The following is a 16884-nucleotide window of genomic DNA, read 5'->3' on the forward strand; positions in this document are numbered from 1 at the left end:
TAAAGAAAAAGAATATAAAAAACATACAAAACTTCACTTAACAATAGAAAGACATATAAAACTAACAGCAAACATACAAAACTAAAACAATACTTTATACAATTATAGAAATTGTACATTGTCAAAAATTTATATAATAAATATAAATAAAATATAAACATACATGTAAATAAACAACTGTATATAATGTCAATACTAAATTTAAATGGATAGAAAACAAAATTATTTCTTAAATTTAGTGAATGTGTGTTAAATTTAAAACCCTAGATATTAATAAAAAAATCGTTAACCGTGTAAAAGGCTTTCTCCAGTAAGTATGATCTCAAGGCTCTGCGAAACGCAGGAAAGGATGAAATGGAATTAATTTCAGATGGCAGATGATTGTGCATTTTTTTTGCATTGTACAATATGGAACTCTTTACTAACTCAGAATGAGGGGTTGGCAGATACATGTTATGCTCTGCGTTCCTAATTGGATAGCCATGAACTGGCCCTAGAGAAATACTCGATACGTGCTTGCGAACTAGGCAGACGGATTCGAGTATGAATAGGGAAGGAAGAGTTAATATTTTATATCTTTTAAACAGTCCCGGCAGTGAGCACGACTGGTTAGCCTCAGTGAATATCGCACAGCTCTCTTTTGTAATTTGAAGATACGCTCAAATTGAGTCGCACAACACGCACCCCAGAATGGAAGTGCGTATCGGAGATGCGACTCAAAAAGGGCATAATAGACTGTCCTAGATGTTGACAAATTAAGCACATTAGCAACTGATCTAAGTGCGAAACAGGCAGAACTTAATTTTTTAGCTAAAGCATCGATGTGCAAATCCCATTTTAAATAGTTGTCCACAACAAGGCCTAAAAATTTCACAGAATCAACGACATCCATGGTGGTATTATCAAGTTGAAAAGGTAGCAACGTACTTTTATATGATAAGACTTTAGTTTTAGAGACGTTGAGACACAGATAATTAGAATCGCACCATGTTTTTATGTTGATTAAGTCACTGGAAATGGTTCTATGAAGTGCCGTGGTGTCCGGGCTGCTCCATGTGAAACAAGTATCATCCGCGAAGAGACAGATTTTACCACTGATGTCCAGACTAGCAATATCGTTGATAAACAACAGAAACAAAAATAGGACCTAGCACTGAGCCCTGAGGGTACTCCGCATTCTATTGGCTTGCAAGAAGACACAGTCTTATCAACCCTCACACGCTGGTTTCTGTTGTTAAGGTAGGACTTAAACCATTCAAGAGGCGTTCCCCTGATACCATAGTACTGCAATTTGTTAGTTAGGATGTTATGATTAACACAATCGAAAGCTTTCGAGAAATCACAGAAAATTGTTGCTGTAACGAGACGGTTGTTCAGACTGGAGTATACATTATTAAACAGCGAAAACATAGCGTCATTTGTACATTTGTAACTCAAGAACCCAAACTGAAAGGGGGTGAGTATTTTGTATTTTAGAAGAAATGATACAAGCCTCTTTTTAACCAGTCTCTCCATGATCTTCGATAACGTGGGAAGGAGTGCAATTGGACGATAGTTGGAAGCTTGCTCTTTATCACCTCCTTTATGCAAAGGAATAATTATCGCCGACTTAAGGCAATTTGGAAAGCACCATCTTCAAATGACATATTAATTAAGGCTGAAAGATGGTTTTAATGTACATTCCGGCATACTAGAGAACATTTTAAGAGTAAGTCCGTCAGTCCCTGCTGAAGATTTATTTTAATATCATTTAATGTATTGCAGAAGCTCTGCAACCCCAGAGGCGTAAGGAAGAAACTGTGCAAATTAACATTATAGTCAGAGAGAGAAATGATAGAGGATCAAGGGAGGGTGAGATAGTATTCACTATATTCTTCGCCACATTTACAAAGTAATTGTTTAGGTCCTCAGGTGAAGTTGAGGTTATGTTGGACGAAGAAACCTTACTCCTCAAGTCATTCACAATCGACCATGTTTCTTTGGCAATATTACCGGACTCAGTCAACCTCCTATTGTAATAGATGTCCTTGGCGGCTTTTATAGTCTTATGGTAAATTTTCCTGTAAAGTTTCACGTACTCGTGAAAGAAGACACTATCCGAGAATTTTTAGGTGAGATAAAGAGCGCATGTTTTTTGCAGATGTACGTAGGCCCTTAGTAGTCCAGGGTTTATGATGTTTAATTTTGACAGGCCTGAGAGGAAAGGCTTTGGATGCCAGACCAGATAATGTTTGTGTAAATCTGGAAAATTCAGTGTCTACATCACCAGAGATGACATGCCAATCTGTTGTTAGACAAAGCTGCTTAAAATTTATAAAGTTTTTTTCCGAAAAAAATACGTCCTAATTTACGAAAAGTGTTTCTACTCTCGGATTTTATGGAAAATTTTGTTAATACTCCTTCATGATCAGAGAAGCCTGAGTTCAACACAGTACAGTCAACCAATTCTGGATCAAAGGATGACACGACATAGTCTATAGTACTAGAACAAGTTCTAGTGATTCTTGTTGGTGCATTAACATGCATTACTACACCAAAAGTCTCGAAGATAGACTGGAGAGATTCCCGAGCATCACACACACTGGAGAAGTCAATATTAAGGTCACCACACAAGATCAACCTGCTATTCACAGGCAGGGACTCTAGCAAACTCAGTAATTTCTGAAAGAACATATGCATATCTGCGTCAGGTGTTCTATAAATACAAACAATATAGAGGTCATAAGCAATGTGGTAGATGATAGAAAATTCAAACATTTTCTCGGCTAATAAGTGATCAAATTTTGTTATTGCCGTAAGGTTTTTGTTGGTAGACATTATCATAGTACCTCCATGAGATAAATTACTTCTATTAAATCTAGCTATTGTTGTGTAATTTTTCACAAACACGGGCTCATCGGTATTTAACCAATGTTCCGTTATGGCAATGATTTCAGGAAATTTGAGCTGTTCCAATAAAAGAAATAATTCATCTGTTTTGTGTCTTAAGGACTGAACATTGATAAGAAAAATACCTAGCTTGCTATCGTCCGATTTATCAGAGGGTGCTTGATCCTCTGTTCGCGTCAAATGAATTAAAAATTTTTATTTTTAGATGGAGAGCCACTGGAAAAATACTTGCTGTGGCTTTCCCTAGACTTCTGAAGGTGAAATAGCTTCTCTGATGAGAAAAAGGTCCTGAAGGCGGAGAGATCTGCCTCAACCTCAGCCACGCCAATGCCATACGCGTCGTGGAAGCGATAAAACAACTTGCGCAGGGAGTCCATGTCGCATGGGAGACCTTCCGATGCTAGCGCCAACTTGATGCTGGTGTTGGTGTGTCCCTCAAAACACGCACTGGGGGGTTGGTCATGGAGGTACGCAAGGAATAGCCTGACAGCTTTCAATATCGAAGGGTCCCTTAGTCTCGCCAACAAATAACGTCCATTGGCCGTGTCCGATTCACGCGATAACCGCACAATAGGTGGAGTCATTGGGTCCAAACTCAGCACCTCACCTTCCCTTGGATGCTTATTGATAATATTTTTCGCCTCCTGCTGCCCAAAGGACTTACTCGCAGCTATAGCCTCCCTGTCTGAACCAATTTTAACGTATTTGACCTCCTTGGCTAGATCTGTAGGTAAATTGGAAGATTGTGGAAGGCTTCGTTTCTCCAAAGTGGAAATCTTAGGCTGTTGAAATCCCATGGCAGAAGATCTTGATTTTTGCGGCGATACCTCCGAGGGAGTCAAAGATGGTTGGACATTGCTATTGACTACTTCAATTCCTGGGGGCCACATACTTATATCAAGCAGCCGCTCTAGGTGCCTTATATTCTGCACTCCAACTTTGAATTTTGAGAGTGAACTGTCCTCACTATTAAGCATAGGAAAGCAACGAATAAAGTCCGAAGTTCCAAGTTTATCCTTGATATAGTGAGCCAGTTGGTTTGCCGTAAAGGGAGATGGGATATTGGACACAACGACATAATGCCAGGCTTTTCTAATGGAGGGTTTGTGAGGTGGGGGAGTACTGACTTTAGAAGAAGTGACACCCACTGAGGCTTGGCAATCTGTCTGAGTCGAAGTTGACTTTTTTATTGCTGGTGGGCTACTCCTATTATTTTGCTTGCCTTGGGCAGCAAACTTTTCTATTGTGGTTGCCATCTGATTTACGCTCCTACGCAGCTCACTGACTTCCTTCAAAAGATCTACCTTTGAAGAGTCATGAACCTGGACCCTAACAGACTCATCCTGAAAGTCCATAAAAATGGATGATAGGTTGAGTATTTCTTGTTTTATTTCACTGATCGAATGAAATAAAGATTGTTGACCATTTTCCGAAATTTTGGAGTGGTGGCAGTGAATATCATCCATTTTTTTGTATAAAGACTTCCATTTGGAGTCATGATAACTCAATATGTCATAGATTTCAGTTATGACTGGAAGCAGGTCGTTGTTCCTTTTTAAACAGGTTCCCAGACCTTCAACAGTTTCTAGAGGGATCTGTGATTTCTGAAGCTGTGAAACTTTGTCATGGAGATACTTCATCGTGGGAGAATCACAAACATTGCAGAAAAACCTAATATTTTTGAACTTTTGCTGGTGGATCACTTTTGTGGTTGTCTTGTCCAGCCCAGTACAGGTCATACAAAAGTTGCGGCGGCACTCCCCACTACAACGAAGTCTATATTTGTCCTTTCCGAGATGGTTTTTGGCACGAATCACACTTAAAATCTGCCATTTGGAAGTGTAAAGGAACAGCAAAATCGGAAAATATTAAATTAAACAAGACAGTATAGTTCAATAATAAAAACAGTGTCAATGTCAACGAAGCTAGGTCACGTTTAAAAAAATATCTATATAAAAATAATTATATAAAATAAAGCAGAAACGCACGTTCAGCGAAAACTAGCGAACTGAACCGGGTCGGGTCAAGACCGAATAACAACACACGACAAATCCAAACAAAACAAAACAAAACAAACGTTCAACACCGGCGGTCCACAAACGAAACGAAAGCACGACCGTCTCGTATGACTGTTCGATCTGAACTGATATTGCTTACTAAGAGTGAGCTTGTCACTTTGACAGCGTCTGCCACATAAACGCTGTCAAATATTTCGTCTGCCATATGGTTTTTAGTTAACCTACTAATAGGGGAATACATCCAACAAAATTAATGTGTAATAATTGTCTTTCACTTTACCGCAAAATATGCCACTTTGACAGGCGTCTGCCAGGGTTAAGCTGTCAAATAAATCGTCTGCTCACGTGATTTCGGCACATTCTTAAGTTGTTTCTTTAAGAGAGTGAATATGAGTTTTGATCAATATTGTTCACCAAATCTTAAAACCACCCTTTTTTAACTGCATCCCCCTAGTTAAAGCTGCCACTTTGAAACGGCAGACGGTCGATTTTAATTTGTCTATACCATGTATAATTAGACCATGTAGGTGAGAATTTTGATAAATATCGTTCACCTCAATGTTTGCCAGCTCCTATACTATATGTTAAGATGTAAAATGTTAGTATATAATTTGCTTATGCGGAAGTTACGTTTTTCGTGTTTAATTAATTTAGAAATTGCTGGTCAATTATATTGTCGTAACACGGAGCCTTTGGGGGTTTCCGAATAGGATCGCTTTAGGTACCAGGGTATTCTTTGAACTTAAACAACATAAACAGCAGAATACTATAAAAGTGCATGTATTTTAAGTGCAATACGGAAATGCCAGGTCCTTTAAGAGTACCTATACAGAAGAATAATGTGGTAAGTTTCCGTCCTTATGTTAGATATGAAATGACTTTGCTGGTCCAAAAAAATAAAAAACCTATTGTTTGAAGTTGCTGACTTATATTCCCGTCTTTTTCAAAGCTAGTTTTAGAAAAATCTTTTTTCTTTCAAATGTAAGCATAGTATAGTTGTTAAACATAACAATATGGGTAAAATTTTAAAGGCTATCATACATAACGGCCTCCCTATACAAGGTGCCCAATATTCCGTGGACATAGAACTACTGGACATAGAACTACTTTTATAATCTGACTTCCTTCAAAATGTTTCATGTTTATTGTCACATTAAGCTATACCGGTGCATAAAATCTACGATACGCTAATAGTTGTTGAAAATATGGATATTTTTTCACAAATGATATTTGACTTGGGATATTGGGATTCAACAGAAATTAGCATTGATAGGAAATTGATAAAATCATCTCTGTTTTGCAGACTTCGGAAAAAGTCAGTTTGAAAATGCTGGAAGACAAACATGAAAAAATATTTTTTGCTATCGTAATTACTTCCTTCTAAATTGAAAAGATTAGTAAAATAATGCAATCAATGAAAATAAATACAATTTAGGATGGATTGTCAATGTAAATAATGTCACCTCTGTGACGTGTTCATTAGAGAGAAATATAGAATGAAATATTTTTTTGAAAACAACACAAAATTTAATTATCTAGCAAAATAAAATTACACTAAATCACCACAATACACCAAAACACTTTTACTTTTACACTGGACGCGCGTTTCGCTAACCATGTTAGCATCATCAGCAGATGATTATAAACTGTCAGAAGATGATTATAAACTGTCAGTTTATAATCATCTGCTGATGATGCTAACATGGTTAGCGAAACGCGCGTCCAGTGTAAATGTAAAAGTATTTTGGTGTATTGTGGTGATTTAGTGTAATTTTATTTTGTTGTGTAACACTAAAGGTTCCAACCCTCAACTGTAATTAATTATCTATACTTTTATCTAGTTTTCTGTTTCAGCGAAGAAACAAAAAGCTAAATAAAATAATTATAGATAGTTATATTTTTTAAAATGCAGGGACAATTACTTTCAATCCTATAAAAAAAAACAATCAAAAAAACTAAATATTTCTGTTTGTGCGAAAGATAAAATTGTTCTATTCGGTATAGATAGCTTTAAACATTTTTATTTTCTCGTTTTTTGTCTCTTAGCTGTCTCTCTCTGTAAAGAAAATACGTGTCTTTTATCGAGATCTTCCAGACCTGAAAATATTTGCATTTATATAATAGAGGCGAATCGGTGGGCGCGTGCCGCGTGTTTGCGGCGCAGAGCGCCAATGTGTCCGTACCATAATGGTACGTATACATTGGCGCGCTGCGTCGCGAACGCGCGGCACGCGCGCCTATTCGCCTCTATTGGTACTTGTTTTCAAGTTGTGCGCGCTCTGCCGCAAACAGCTTGCCGTGAACCATCTCCAGTCGGTTTTTCGACGCTCCGCTTTGTTTGTTCGTTGTTCAATTGGGACGGCCGGTGAAGACACCGCGCGCATTTATCAGTGACTATGTGTGTTTTCTTTGAATAAATTAACTTTTTTGTGTTTTTCTTTGAATATTGTTTATTAATAGACTCTTTAAAGAGTCACACTACTCATGATTAAAATTGCGTAGTTCTTCTCAGACGATAGAGATATGACTAACGACTAAACTAATGTTCGCGGGATTTCTATGGATTGCGGCATGTTCGTTAAAACAACAAAAGTAACGCGCGGCCAACGCTCGGCGCGCGCGCTGCGCATTCGCAGCGCAGCGCACCATTGTATACGTGGCATTAGACTCAATAACTATATATATATATATATATTTATTAAATCGACGGAGTCAGACCCGGTACGTTTAAGATAGGCCGTCAGACCCGGGGTATATCGGACGAAAAATGTTCAAGCGATGCCTACAGGCCCTTATGCTGGACCGTTTAATTTGTCCCATTTATATAAAAAATAGAGGTTTATTCGTTTTCGCCAGACCCACGACGTTGCCGCTTTTAATTCTCAAATATTTATATTAGAATTAGACGAACGGACCTTTTGACGCGGTAATTGATCACAGTGCAGAAGTAAAAACGGTGCATTTCTGCTATAGTGAATATTATTGTACTTATTGTTAGTATTAGATATATTCTGTCTTATAAATGCATCTGTACGAAAGCGTTATCTGAAATTTCTTTGTAATAAGCATAATCAAGTTACAATGCATTATCAATTTCGTTTAGTAGATTTTGTAAGTGTTTACTAAGTGATGATGGAACCCCGTTTATTATCTTTATACTTTAAAAGAAAAAAAAGTTTAGCTACTTCTACAACGAAATCATACCATCGAATTAAATTTTTGACACGACGATCGATTCCGACGACTGTCATTTCTAAGGTAATTTGACGCCGTGTTTTGGAATCATAGGGTATGTGTGTATTTATCATTAACCTTTTTTCTATTTTGTTATAAAGAATTATTTTAACTTATTTTTTATTACATACAGATATGAGGGCGGCAATTTAAAAATTTGCACTGTGGGCAAGACGGGTAGAAAAAAGATGCTCATTTAGAATATTAAGAAATTCAGACAAAAAAATGAAAATAAGCATTCTTTAAAGATTGTTTCTACTAGTTTTATTTAAAAATATAAATAATATAAGGTCTAATCTGGCGAGTTGAGTTTGGATGAGACTGTAAACAAAATTTTTAAAAGTATAAATGTAATAATTTAAATTTTCTGCGTCTGATAAAATTCATGTAGCAGTAAAGTAGGACAAAAGTGTAGGTTTAAAAGCATCAATTTCTGGGAATTCCATATTTGTAGAGGCTGGGAACCACCTACTTTTCTGTGAACCCCATACTTTCAAGTTTAAATTATTAGAACTGTGATTAAAACAAATCACTATTTTCATTCATATTGCAATCAATGAATAATAAGAATATTATATTATCAAATATTACTCTAATTAAATTTTCGAATACAAAGTAAATATAGAAGATAGAACATATTATAGAGATGCAACCATAAAACGTGTTTGTTATATTTACATGGTGTTGGTAGATAGCATCCAGCCGTAAACTGAATATACAACGTACCTATTACTGTAGTGTGTAGCCACAGTTTAAAGAATACGTGTAGCCGTCAAAATTTTTGTTTCACTGAAATTACTATTTTAGATCTCACTGAACGAAATAATGCAATAAAATTAATTATTGTGAAATAACTGAATTCTATCATATTTATGATCGAAAAAAAAACGGCGTCAGCGATAGCTATGAAATGAAAATTGCATTTTATATGTAAAATTATATGGTGAATGTCATCGATCGTCATTTCCAAGCCAACTGGACGCCGCTTTTTTTCGATCATACGGTACCTTTTTGTTTAAACTTTTTCCTGTGGTGAGAAATATCATACAAAATGGCCTTATCGTACAGTCACTATCATATATATGATGATCGTAATTATTTTGATGTAATTACTTCGACAATGAAATCATACCACCGAAATAAATCTTTAGGTACTCGTACAATTCTTTGACCCGTCGATCGATTTAGATGAAAAAAATCTTTAGGTACTTCTATAACGTAATCATAGCACGAAATAAATTTTTAGGTACTCGTACAATTCTCTGAAACGACGATCAATTTAGACGAAAAAAAACTTTATGTACTACTACAACGAAATCATAGTACCGAAATAAATTTTTGGGTACTCGTACAATTTTTCGACACGATGATCGATTTAGATGAAAAAAAACTTTAGGTACTTGTATGTATAACCATATGCGAAAATGTCAAAAATTGACATATTATGATGTCATTCTATTGAGGGTGCATCCACACTATCCTAAAAACGGCGTATCCGCGTAACGGCGTAATGATGTTGAATAGATTTCCAGTAATTCTATTGGCTGAAAAATTCATCTGTCAGAAATTTTATCTCTCAAATTCATCTGTCAAAAATTTCAGCTAATAGAATTACTGGAAATCGATTCAAGGTCGTTACGCCGTTACGCCGTTTTTAGGATAGTGTGGATGCACCCTCAGTGTGTAATTTTGTATCGAATAATGTCAAAACACAAATACGAAGACTGATTTAAACGAAAAAAATTTAGGTACTACTACAACGAAATCATAGTATCAAAATAGATTTCTAGCTACTCATACAATTCTTTGATACGACGATCTGTTTTCTGAGACAAAAAAGGTTCTAGGTACTCGTACAATTTTTAACCCATCGATCGATTTGGATGAAAAAAATCTTTAGGTACTTCTGTAACGTATTATAATAGTACCGAAATAAATTTCTGTGTACCTACTCATACAATTTTTCGACACGATGATCGATTTAGGTGAAAAAAACTTTAGGTACTTCTGCGACGAAATCATAACATCGAAAAAAAATATTTAGGTACTTCCATAACGCAATCATAGCACGAAATAGATTTTTAGGTACTTGTACAATTCTTTGACACGACGATCGATTTAGACGAAAAAAAACTTTAGGTACTACTACAACGAAATCATAGTACCGAAATAAATTTTTAGGTACTCGTACAATTTTTCGACGCGATGATCGATTTAGATGAAAAAAAAACTTTAGGTACTTCTGTATATGTATAACCATATGCGAAAATATCAAAAATTGACATATTATGATATGTCATTCTATTGAGGGTGCATCCACACTATCCAAAAAACGGCGTATCTGAAAGATTCATCTGTCATAAATTTTATCTGTCAAATTCATCTGTCAAAAATTTCAGCCAATAGAATTACTCGAAATCGATTCAAGGTCGTCACGCCGTTACGTCGTTTTTAAGATAGTGTGGATGCACCCTCAGAGTGTAATTTTATATCGAATAATGTCTAAACACAAATACGACGACCGATTTAAACGAAAAAATTTTTAGGTACTACTACAACGAAATCATAGTACCGAAATAAATTTCTAGGTACTCGTACAATTCTTTGATACGACGATCTGTTTTCTGAGGCGAAAAACATATTTAGGTACTTCTACGTAAATTTCTAGGTACTCGTACAATTTTTGACCCATCGATTGATTTAGATGAAAAAAATCTTTGGGTACTTCTGTAACGAAATCATAGCACGAAATAAATTTTTAGGTACTCGTACTATTTTTTGACACGGTGATCGATTTAGATGAAAAAATCTTTAGATACTCGTACAATTTTTTGACACGACGATCGATTCTGACGATTGTCATTTCAAAGGTAATTTGACGCCGTTTTTTGGAATCATATATATGCCACGTGTATACTTATCTAATAAGTAAAGTGTATTCATTTAGAATATTAAGAGATTCAGACGAAAAAAATCAAAATAGGTAATAAGTATTTTTTTAGATTGTTTCTACAAGTTTTATTTAAAAATTGTAACAGAGAACTATTATTATTATAGGGCCCCTCTCGGACCGCTTGGACGAGTCCATTATAAAAAAGAGCAAGGGACAGTAGGTAGAAAAAACATATGATTTGATTTGTCACGGAAACGTGAAGTTTATTAATAAAAGTGTTTTGTTGAGATTCTTCGAGTTTTATCATAAAGTTTATGGTTCGACACCCAACAAAATAATTGTAATGAATCCCCGTCACAAAATATAAATAATTTAAATTCTAATCTGGCGAGTTGAGTTTGGATGAAACTGTAAACAAAATGTTTAAAAGTGTAATGTAATCATTTAAATTTAAATAAAATTCGTATAGCAGTAAAGTAGTAAAAAAAGTGTAGGTTTAAAAGCATGAACTTCTGGGAATTCCCTATTTGTATAGTCTGGGAACCACCTACTTTTCTGGGAAACACATACTTTCAAGTTCAATTTATTAGAATTGTGATTAAAAGAAAGCACTATTCTCATTCCTATTGCGATTAATGAATATTAATATTAATAATATTATACTACCATATATTACTCAAATTAAGTTTTCGAGTACATAGTAAGTAAACATAGATAGAAGATAGAACATATTATAGAGATGCAACCTGCAACCACAGAACGTGTTTGTTATATTTATATGGTGTTGGTAGATAGCATCCAACGGTAAATTGAATATACAACGTATTACTGTAGCAATCAACATTTTTGTTACACTAAAATTACTATTTTAGATCTTAGTGAACGTAGTAATGTAATAAAATTAATTATTGTACTGATTAACTACCATATAATCGAAAAAAAAACGGCGTCAGCGGTGGCATGAAATGAAGATTGCTGTCATTTTATACCGGGTGCGTCTCAAAAGTGGCTAACCGCTATAACTTTTTAATTTTTTTTTAGATAAAGAAACGAGATTTGGTATGTTAGTATATGACATAAATTGGAATTGATTGACGTATTCAATTGCTTTTGGTCACTTCCAGTTTCACCGGAAATGACTACAACTTTTGATTATTAAATGACACCCCCGGTATGTTTTTACATTATTCGATAGAAAATGACACTCTGAATAGAATAATATATCATATGTCAACTTTTGACATTTTCGCTTAAAAAATAGTATTTTAAATTTCTATCTATTATAGAGTGCCATGGATGTGTTAAAAACACTAATTTTTAATCAATGAGCCTTGGAAAAATAGATTTGATAATCTAATGATTTTCGTGTCTTGCGCGGGCCCGTTCTTATAAGATGCCCAAATCGTATTTTTAATCATATCTCAATTTTTTTAAACGGAACAAGGGAGGCTCGTTAGCATATTTGGAAAAAGCATTTTTTACGAATAATTTGGTACCACACACATGGTATTTCGAGTCAAATTGTCATTATGAACCGCATGTTACAATTTCAAATAAACCATATGCGAAAATGTAAAAAATTGACATATTATGATATGTCATTCTATTGAGGGTGCATCCACACTATCCTAAAAACGGCGTATCGGCGTAACGGCGTAACGACCTTGAATAGGTTTCCAGTAATTCTATTGGCGGATGCGTCTCAAAAGTGGTCCACCGCTATATCTTTTTTATTTATTTTTTTGGATAAAAAACGAGATTTGGTATGTTAGTATATGACATAAATTGGAATTGATTGACGTATTCAATTGCTTTAGGTCACTTCCAGTTTCACCGGAAATGACTACAACTTTTGATTATTAAATGACACCCCCGGTATGTTTTTACATTATTCGATAGAAAATGACACTCTGAATAGAATAATATATCATGTCAACTTTTGACATTTTCGCTTAAAAAGAGTATTTTAAATTTCTATCTATTATAGAGTGCCATGGATGTGTTAAAAACACTAATTTTTAATCAAGGAGCTTTGGAAAAATAGATTTGATAGTCTAATGATTTTCGTGTCTTGTCCCGGCCCGTTATAAGATATCAAAATCGAATTTTTAATCATATCTCAATTTTTTCAAACGGAACAAAGGTGGCTCGTTAGCATATTTGGAAAAAGCATTTTTCTACGAATAATTTGGTACCACAATTTAGTACTCGAGTCAAATTGTCATTATGAACCGCATGTTACAAATAAATCATATGTGAAAATGTCAAAAATTAGCATATTTATGATATGCCATTCTATTCAGTGTGATTTTCTATCGAATAATGTAAAATATACCGGGGTGCCATTTAAAAATCAAAAGTTGTAGTCATTTCCGGTGAAACAGGAAGTGACCAAAAACAATTGAATACGTCAATCAATCCTAATTTATGTTATATACTAACATACCAAAACTCGATTTTTTATCTGACAAAATAAAAAAAGTTGTAGGGATGAGCTACTTTTGAGACGCACCCGGTATACGACGATCGATTTAAATGAAAATAATTTTTAAATACTTCTACAACGAAGTCATAGTATCGAAATAAATTTCTAGGTACTCGTACATTTTTTTGACACGACGATCGATTTAGACGAAAAAATTTTAGTTACTTCTACAGCGAAATCACAGCATCGAAATAATTTTGTAGTTACTCCTACAATTCTGACCGATTTAGATGAAAAACAAATTAGGTACTTCTACAACAAAATCATAGCGTCGAAGTAAATTTGTAGGTACTCGTACAATTTTTGACCCGCCGATCGAAATAATTTTGTTTCTAGTATTTATTAGCCGAACGACCGGTTTCGACAAAAAAAGTTTAGTTACTTCTACAAATCCGGTGATGACAAAAATTCAAAAAAAGATTAGACCGTAAATTATTGATATTTTTAAATGAAACTAGTAGGAATAATTTTAAAAGAATACTTATTTTCATTTTTTTCGTCTGAATTTCTTAATATTCTAATTAGAGTATGAGCATTTTGTTTTCTACCAAATATAACACGGCTATATCTTCGTTTCCCTTTAAAAGCTTGCTTTACCGTGTTGCCGGTTCTTGGGTCTGAATACATCGATTCAACGTAAATCGGCTTATACACTTATACTAATGTCGAAGGTGGCGCCGCCCGTGGCAATACTGGTGTACCCCCAATCGTATATAAAAAACATAAAACCATTTTTTCAGGCCCAGCTGAAATTTGGTCAGGGGAAGTGGGGAAACCGTTCTAGACGATAACCACTGAAATCGTACTCAGACCCGACCCCGATATATATATATATATATATATATATATATATATATATATATATATATATATATATATATATATATATATATATATATATATATATATATATATATATATATATATATATATATATATATATATATATTTATATAAATAGAGCGACCAGCGAGCCGCCACCTCAAGAAAGGCAATGACAATTTACTTCGAGTATATTTGCCTAGTACAGCCCCTATTTGATGCCGTTTGGATTCGGCGATAAAGTGTAGGTCTCGTGTACTTGTGAACATTAATGACACACATCTTGTGAACATAGTACATGCAAGAGGCCGCCAACGCTCTGTATAGAGAAGGTTGAAAGAAGAAGGTTGTGTGACAAAATCAACTAAAGAAGAGAAGAAGATTCTTTTTAAAACGAAAACTTGCACAATTACATTTTTTAATATCATTAACTTAACATAAGGATTAATTGATCTGCTAAGTTGTTTTCAAACACTATATAGAAGTAAAATATAGATTTATTACAATGCTTAAATACCACTGGATATATTCGATTTTATTCCAATAAAATTTTTAATAAATTTATAGACCGGATAGCTGTTTGCCTTGCCGTCTACTAAAGCTTCTAGGATAAGGCAATTTTATTGAGATGAAAAGAAATCCATGCTATATACAATAAACTATCTTAACGAAAATACCCTTTAACGGCTCGAAAATTGATTTTTGTTGAACTTCGTCATGTTATAAAAATTTAGTAAATATTTTAGTTCGATGTCTAATAAGATTTTTAGAAAAGTTTTTGAAAAATTCTTTGTTAACTTATTATTAAATAAAATCTATAACACTAAAATATATAATACATACAGGGTGATTCAGGGCGAGAACCGGTAATTGGATTTTCTTCGTAAAGCAAATTTGCTTAAACGAGACAAAATGCTACACATTTCAGGTCTACTTCCTACTAAAAGAAAAAACTATTTTAATACGATATACAACTATTGAGAGGACACTTTAGTTTTTATCAAAGACGTAAATTAAAACCCGTTGACGAGATATATTATTTATATTGCTTACCAAACAAAATATTTTTGGATTCTACTTTTTGTCTCGTTATGTGAGTGTAAGCTTAACAATGTCATAAAGGCGTATGTGACTTGAAAAATAGAGGTAATAAACCAACTTCACAAAACTAATTTTGGTGTTGGGGAAAGAATAAAGGGAACAATAGACTGTGTATTCAAGTTGAGATTTTGTTTTTATTTATTACGTTTATTATAAACGAATATCGGGTATAAGTCAGAAAGTAACAATTACTTCAAATTGCTTGTTTCAAAACGTAAATTTTTTCGAACTAATATTTAAAAAAAAAAGTTTGTTTTCTTGAGTAGTTTTAATATGAAAATTGAAAATATCGGGCGCACCTTGTAATAATCAAATTCTACCAAAAAAATGGTAACACTGGTTTTAACTATACTGAATCTAGTTTTATTACATTATACAGGGTGGTCCTAATTGTATTCGGGAAACTTTGGCAGCATGTTCTGCAGGTAAAAATAAGTAAAAAGTTTTGCATAAATGTTCTAAAATTTTTAATTTCCGAGATACAGGGTGTAAAAGCTTCATCTTTGTGTTTTTTTTTCAAAGAATTATAGTAAATATTTGGATAAAAATTAGTGTTTGGTTGTTTTTTGACATGAGAAATTTAATTTCAATGTCAATATGTCTCCTACTTGTAAGGCCTACACGTTTTTTAACTGCTTCGAACAGTAATTATATTTTGACCGTACCTGTATAAAACTACTGAGTAAAAAAATACACATTTTCGTGTTTTTTTAAAAAATACACATTTTCGTATTTTTTTACGTAAAAATGTTTCTTGGTAAAAAAAGGCATGAACAATCGTACTCAAGATATTTAAAATGGAAATAGTAAATACATGTCATTATTGACAAAGAATAAACATGAGTTGAGTAGATAGTTATTTGACTGAAACGGTTTCAGAATAGTAGAAATACGGCTCGTAGAAATCAATTATCAAAAAATATTATATCCAGTGAGTCATTTTAAAATCCAAAAATAATAGATATATTGTTTTATTAGGAGTAAAAATGTCACTTTCCCGTGGCGAAGCTGTACATTTGACATACAGCCGAGGCACAAAAAGTCATTTTTACTCCGAATTGGTTAGCATTTTTTTTTAAACCGAATGAACATTTTTTTTCGAATACCTCAAATTATTTCAATTCAAATGTTCCAAATAATATAAAAAAGATTTAAAAGTCATACCTGTAGTATGTAATTATATAACGAAAAACTGTGGTTACGCTCGTTCAATTTGACACTTTTTTTTAATAGGTTAATAATATATTTTCTCGTACTTTTATGCTTAGGCGTAAAAGTGCTTTACTTTTATGTCTAGGCGTTAAAATGGCTTTTCTATATTGTCAATCACGTCGTAAAAACTAATACTTTGGTGACGTTTGAAAATAGGTTATTACATTAAATTAAAAATACTATCACGATAAAATTAACTACTTCCTTGTCATCAGAAATGATCCCTACAC

Source organism: Sitophilus oryzae, unplaced genomic scaffold (assembly GCF_002938485.1).
Source record: "Sitophilus oryzae breed Bouriz unplaced genomic scaffold, Soryzae_2.0 scaffold_1169_pilon_pilon, whole genome shotgun sequence".
NCBI lineage: Eukaryota > Metazoa > Arthropoda > Insecta > Coleoptera > Curculionidae > Sitophilus > Sitophilus oryzae.